Here is a 7,467-nt window from a genome sequence, read left to right as displayed (position 1 = left end):
GGATCTTGTCTTTCTGGTGGGCAGGTCCACATCTGGTGGTGTGTTTTGGGGTGTCTGTAGCCTTATTATGATTTTAGGCAGACTCTCTGCTAATGGATGGGGCTGTGTTCCTGTCTTGCTAGTTGTTTGGCATAGGGTGTCAAGCAGTGTAGCTTGCTGGTCGTTGAGTGAAGTTGGGTCTTGGGGTTGAGATGGAGATCTCTGGAAGATTTTCGCCATTTGATATTATGTGGATCTGGGAGGTCTCTTGTATCTACTCAGGTATTCCACAGTTGCAGGGTACATCAAGTTGATTGTTGAGCTTTAATCCGCTGCTTCTGAGGCTGCTGGGAGAAATTTCCCTTTCTCTTCTTTGTTCACACAGCTCCCGGGGTTCAGCTTTGGATTTGGCCCCACCTCTGTGTGTAGGTCACTTGAGGGAATCTGTTCTTCGCTCAGACAGGACGGGGTTAAAGGAGCAGCTGATTTGGCAGCTCTGACTCACTCAGGACAGTGGGGAGGGAGGGGTATGTAGTGCGGGGCGAGCCTGCAGTGTCAGAGGCAGGCTTGACGTTGCACCAACCTGAGGTGCGCCATGTGTTCTCCCGGGGAAGTTGTTCCTGGATCCCGGGACCCTGGCAGTGGCGGGCTGCACAGGCTCCTGGGAGGGGGGTGTGGATAGTGACCTGTGCTTTCACACAGGCTTCTTGGTGGCGGCAGCAGCAGCCTTAGCGTCTCATGCCCGTCTGTGGGGTCCTTGCTGATAGCTGTGGCTCGCGCCTGTCTCTGGAGTTCCTTTAAGCGGTGCTCTTAATCCCCTCTCCTCGCGCACCGGGAAACAAAGAGGGGAGAAAAAGCCTCTTGCCTCTTCGTCAGGTCCAGACCTTTTCCCGGATTCCCTCCCGGCTAGCCGTGGCGCACTAGCCCCCTTCAGTCTGTGTTCATGCCACCACCCCCAGTCCTCTCCCTGGGATCTAAGCTCCAAAGCCCGAGCCTCAGCTCCCAGGCCCACGCCCGCCCCGGTGGGTGAGCAGACAAACCTCTCCGGCTGATGAGTACTGGTCAGCACCAGTCTTCTGTGCAGCAATCTCTCTGCTTTGCTCTCCGCACCCCTGTGGCTGCGCTCTCCTCTGTGGCTCCAAAGCTTACCCCCTCCGCCACCCGCAGTCTCCGCGCATGAAGAGGCTTCCTAATTTTTGGAAAACTTTCCTCTTTCACAGCTCCCTCCCACTGATGCAAGTGCCGTCCCTATTCTTTGTTTCTGTTATTTCTTTTTTCTTTTGCCCTACCCAGGTACGTGGGGATTTTCTTGCCTTTTGGGAGGTCTGAGGTCTTCTGCCAGCATTCAGTGGGTGTTCTGTAGCAGTTGTTCCACATGTAGATGTATTTCTGATGTATCTGTGGGGAGGAAAGTGATCTCCGCGTCTTACTCTTCTGCCATCTTCTCCAAGTCTCCTCGTTTCTATTTCATTTATTTCTGCTCTGATCTTTATGATTTCTTTCCTTCTACTAACTTTGGGTTTTGTTTTTTCTTCTTTCTCTAGTTCCTTTAGGTGTAGGGTTAGATGGCTTATTTGAGATTTTTCTTGTTTCTTGAGGTAGGATTGTATTGCTGTAAACTTCCCTCTTAGAACTGCTTTTGCTACTTCCCATATGTTTTGGATTGTTGTGCTTTCTTTGTCATTTGTCTCTAGGTATTTTTTTATTTCTTCTTTGATTTCTTCAGTGATCTCTTGGTTATTTAGTAGCGTATTGTTTAGCTTCCATATGTACGTGTTTTTAATATGTTTTTACCTGTCATTTATTTCTAACCTCATAGTGTTGTGGTCGGAAAAGTTGCTTGATATGATTTCAATTTTCTTAAAGTTACCGAGGCTTCATATGTGACCCAAGATGTGATCTCTCCTGGAGAATGTTCCATGTGCTCATAAGAAGAAAGTGTAATCTGCTGTTTTGGGATAGAATGTCCTATAAATATCAATTAAATCTATCTGGTCTATTTTGTCATTTAAAGCTTGTGTTTCCTTATTAATATTCTGTCTGGATGGTCTGTCCATTGGTGTAAGTGGGGTGTTAAAAGTTCCCTACTATTACTGTGTTACTGTCGAATTCCTCTTTTATAGCTGTTAGCATTTGCCGTATGTATTGAGGTGCTCCTATGCTGGGTGCATATTTATTTATAACTGTTATGTCTTCTTCTTGTATTGATCCCTTAATTATTATGTAGTGTCCTTCCTTGGCTCTTGTAACATTTTTATTTTAAAGTCTATTTTATCTGATATGAGTACTGCTACTCCAACTTTCTTTTGATTTCCATTTGCATGGGATATCTTTTTCCATCCTTTCACTTTCAGTCTGTATGTGTCCCTAGTTCTGAAGTGGATCTCTTGTAGACAGCATATGTATAGGTTTGTTTTTGTACCCATTCAGCATGCCTGTGTAGGTGTCTTTTGGTTGGGGCATTTAAATCATTCACATTTAAGGTAATTATTGATATGTATGTTCCTATTACCATTTTCTTAATTGTTTTGGGTTTGTTTTTGTAGGTCCTTTTCTTTTCTTGTGCTTCCCACTTAGAGAAGTTATTTTAGCATTTGCTGTAGAGCTGGTTTGGTGGTGCTGAATCCTCTTAGCTTTTGCTTGCCTGAGAAGCTTTTGATTTCTCCATCAAATCTGAATGAGATCCTTTCCAGGTAGAGTAATCTTTGTTATAGGTTCTTCCCTTTCGTCACTTTAAATATATCATGCCACTGCCTTCTGGTTTGTAGAGTTTCTGATGAGAAAGCAGCTGTTAACCTTATGGGAATTCCCTTGTATGTTATTTGTAGCTTTTCATTTGTGGCTTTTAATAATTTTTCTTTGTTTTTAATTTTTGTCAATTTGATTACTATGTGTCTCAGTGTGTTTCTCCTTGGGTGTATCCTGCCTGGGACTCTGTGCATTTCCTGGACTTGGGTGGCTATTTCCTTTCCCATGTTAGGGAAGTTTTAGACTATAATCTCTTTAAATATTTTCTCAGGTCCTTTCTCTCTCTCTTCTTCTGGGACCCTATAATGTGAATGTTGGTACGTTTAATGTTGCACTAGAGGTCTCTTAGGCTGTCTTCGTTTCTTTTCATTCTTTTTCCTTTATTCTGTTCCACAGCAGTGAATTCCATCGTTCTGTCTTCCAGGTCACTTATCCGTTCTTCTGCCTCAGTTATTCTGCTATTGATTCCCTCTAGTGTATTTTTCATTTCAGTTATTGTATTGTTCATCTCTGTTTGTTCTTTAATTCTCCTAGGTGTTTGTTCTTTAATTCTTCTAGGTCTTTGTTAAACATTTCTTGCATCTTCTCCATCTTTGCCTCCATTCTTTTTCTGAGGTCCTGGATCATCTTGCCTATCATTATTCTGAATTATTTTTCTGGAAGTTTGCCTATCTCTACTTCATTTAGTTGTTTTCCTGGGGTTTTATCTTGTTCCTTCATCTGGTACATAGTCCTCTGCCTTTTCATTTTGTCTATCTTCCTGTGAACGTGGTTTTCATTCTACAGGCTGCAAGTTTGTAGTTCTTCTTGCTTCTTCTATCTGCCCTCTGGTGGATGAGGCTGTCTAAGAGGCTTTTGCAAGCTTCCTGATGGGAGGGACCAGTGGTGGTAGAGCTGAGTGTTGCTCTGGCAGACAGAGCTCAGTAAAACTTCAATCTGCTTGTCTGCTGATGGATGGGTCTGAGTTCCCTCCCTGTTGGTTGTTTGGCCTGAGGTGACCCAACACCAGAGCCCACACTCTCCTTGGTGGGGCTAATGGTGGACTCTGGGAAGGCTCACACCAAAGAATACTTCCCAGAACTTCTGCTGCCAGTGTCCTTGTCTCTGTGGTGAGCCACAGCCACCCCCCGCCTTGGCAGGAGACCATCCAACACTAGCAGGTAGGTCTGGTTCAGTCTCTTCTGGGGTCACTGCTCCTTCCCCCGAGTCCTAGTGTGCACACTACTTTGTGTGTGCCCTCCAAGGGTGGAATCACTGTTTCTGTCAAAGTACCACAGTACTCCCAGTCCTGTTGAAGTACCACAATCAAATCCCACTAGCCTTCAAAGTATGATTCTCTAGGAATTCCTCCTCCTGTTACAGACCCCCCAGTTTGGGAAGCCTGATGTGGGGCTCAGAACCTTTACTCCAGTGTGTGGACTTCTGTGGTATAAGTGTTCTCCAGTTTGTGAGTCACCCATCTAACGGTTATGGGATTTGATTTTATTGTGATTGCCCCCTCCTGCCATCTCATTGAAGCTTCTCCTTTGTCTTTGGATGTGGGGTATCTTTCTTGGTGAGTTCCAATGTCTTCCTGTCGATGATTGTTTAACCTAGACATGTCTTTAAAGTCATCAACATTAAGTATAATATTTTTATTGTGCCTAGGTTTAGCATAAGCTAAATAAAATCTTATTGTATCTGTTGCAAATTTGTCAGCAAGGAAAGTAACTTGATGTGAAGAAAATTTTAAGGAAAGAAAATGCAAATGAGATAAGAGCTTTAAGTGAACTTTTAAAAATAATTATATTTTAGGAATGTCTACCTAAAATTAATCTCTCCAGATATTCGACAACTTGAAAGTTAGAACTGTGCTAAGGTAAATTATGTGATGGAAGGTTTATGGAAAGTGGATCCCAAGAAAAGAGTTTTGTGCATGGTCAGGATTGACTAAGTTTAATCAAGTGAATTTTAAAAGTAAGCCAATACAAAACTTGAATTTGGCTTTTCTCTCTGTTAAGAAGACAAGTTTTCTTAAGATGTTGATCTGCCTTTGATAACAGATTTTAAGTTTCTTTACTTTTTAAGTGATCTATTCTGTATTTGCCTTTGAAATCTTTTATTGTTACTTTGGCTAAGTGAATAACTGTTGTTTCACAGTGATCTGTTATCCTATCTGACTGAGTTTTGATATTTTGATTTTTTTTTTGATATTTTGATTTTTTTTTTTTGTACAAATCTTCCCAAATCAAATTTTAATGAAGTTCCTTTGACCTCTAGCTAACGTTGGGATGATTCAAAGGTCCCCTGAAACACCCCAAAGAGAGATATTAACTAATTAGGTTGACTTGATATATTGAATTACATGGGAAATGTTGTCAAATAAGTAATAAATCTTCTTAGGTTATATAGTATGGCAAATGATATAGGTATTCGAGGGATTATATGGAGTTCCTAAAATTTGATATGTCCTGGCAAAATGTTATCAGTCATAATTCTAGTTATTATCTGAAAATGTTGTATGTCACAGCAGTAACCAAGTTACTTTGTCAATTGTATTGTAATCATATTTAAATGTGCCTTCTTAAGTGTTTTGTCATTATAGACAAGTTATGGTTTCACTCTGATGCTTTTTCAAAAATGCTTCCTCTTCAAGAAGATTTATAGAAAGGACTTTTGGCTAAATATAAGTTTCTGACTTTCAGACCATAATGTTGAATGGGGTAAGAAATTGAAAAATTCTAATGGGAAACCTGATGGCTTCATAAAGCTATTAACAAAAAGAATTAATTACATAGGACTGAGTGAAAAGGTGAATATGGTTATAATTTTTATGGTTTCTATCTGAAAAATGACTGGTTTAAATCTGGATTTTCCAGGTGTAAGGAAAACCCTCCCCTTAAACTAATTATGACTTACAGTAATTTGGTAAATTATACCTTTGTAAGCAGAATTGAAACATTTATCTTTTTCTCTCTTCCTGGTTGATCCTGCCAGTAGCATATGCATGCCTGGAAGATTAAGCCATGCATGTCTAAGTATGCATGGCCAGTATAGTAAAACTGCAGATGGCTCATTACATCAGTTATGGTACCTTTGGTCACTCGTTATTGCAACTGGATTATAACTAGTTATACTCATCATTGTTTTAATTTGTTCTTTGTTTCCAAGCTGTTTGTGTCTCCCTGCTGCACTATGTCTTTGTCAATATTACTAGATACATTACTTATATCCTGTCTATTCTATAAGATTGTTGTCTCTTACAATACCTGATGTGTAACCAGGCCTCCAACAAAACTTCTCTGGCTAAACATCTTGAGAAAATAGATCACTTTTATAACATAAAATAATTGTAATAGTCTGATTCTAGATATGGGAAGAAGCAACAAGAGAAAATATCTCCTGGACTATAATTAGATAGAGGATACAGAGAATTTTTAATTGTCAAGAGGGCCTAATCCAAAAACTAACACCTGGAGTGGCATATCAAGAATTTTCAACTAATCTGGGATAAGCCTCCTAGAACCATGGGACAAAATTTGATCATGAAATGTCTCCCAAATATTGGTCAAATTTCTGACCAAGAGGAGAGGATCTGAGAAATGAAATATTTCCTACATATCAGTCATCAGAGATTATAGCGTTCCAACGTGAGGAAAGCCCTGAGGAAACTCAAGAAGGAGAAGAATATCTGCCATCTAGCAGCCATCAGATGGCAGCTACTCCCTATGGTGAGCCCTGGGGAAACTCAGGATATGAGAATACAGGATACAGGTCCCAGATAGCTGAAGTGCATATCAAGGGAATGATTTCAGTGAGCCCAGACTCTTGCAACCTTCCATACATAGAAAAGCACTAAACTCCTTAACTTGAGATGCTGTCTCCTGGGCTTGAAGCCCTCAAAATTCCCGCCAAATAAATTATAACTCTCATCTTTTAGGTTGTGATTTTTTTTTAAGTCTACAGGTGTAAAGGAGACACTTTCCAGAGAGGAACAAAAGAAACAACGTTTGGAACACTGGCACAGATGGTGGACACTCGCAGAAAGATCCATCTGACAAAGCAATTAGAACAGTTGTCACCCCTTTTTCCACAAGATTGTGGAATGGACATTGACAGTGGGGAATTTTAACAGGGAAGAGCTAAATCTGACTACATGTTGGATCTGTTTCTTTTATTTTAACCTTTGCTTCCTGTTGCTTTTATTCATTAAAAGGATACTGTCTATGCACAATGACTTGCCTCAGGGAACACTGCCCCTCTGCCTGAATATTAAACCAAAGTGCCTTTGTTCAGGGAAACATCCTGATCCTGTCCACGTGTGGATGGCTGCAAGAAAGAAGAAATTAACACATCCCCTCCCAGAGGCTGGCCATTCCAGGGGATATTTGAAAATCTTATGGCCTTTTTACTTTACTTCCTCATCTCCTCCCCCTCTCTGTTGTATAAAAGAAACTGGGATCCAAACCCCAATAAGATGGTTTTTTGGAGACACTAGTCTGCCATCTTCTTGGTCTGCCGGCTTTCCGAATAAAGTCATATTCCTTGCCTCAACACCTCATCTTCCAATTCACTGGCCTGTCATGCAGTGAGCAAAGTGAGCTCGGACTCAGTAACAAAAGCATTTCTAAGAGGGAAGTTTATATCAGTACAGTCTTACCTCAGGAAACAAGAAAAATCACAAATGAACAAACTGACCTTACACCTAAAGCAACTAGAGAAAGAAGAACAAAGAAAACCCAAAGTTAGTAGAAGGAAAGA

This window comes from Neophocaena asiaeorientalis, unplaced genomic scaffold (genome assembly GCF_003031525.2).
Source record: "Neophocaena asiaeorientalis asiaeorientalis breed wild unplaced genomic scaffold, Neophocaena_asiaeorientalis_V1.1 scaffold340, whole genome shotgun sequence".
Classification (NCBI taxonomy): domain Eukaryota; kingdom Metazoa; phylum Chordata; class Mammalia; order Artiodactyla; family Phocoenidae; genus Neophocaena; species Neophocaena asiaeorientalis.
The sequence above is the reverse complement of the archived record's forward strand: the minus strand, read 5'-3'. Positions refer to the sequence as shown.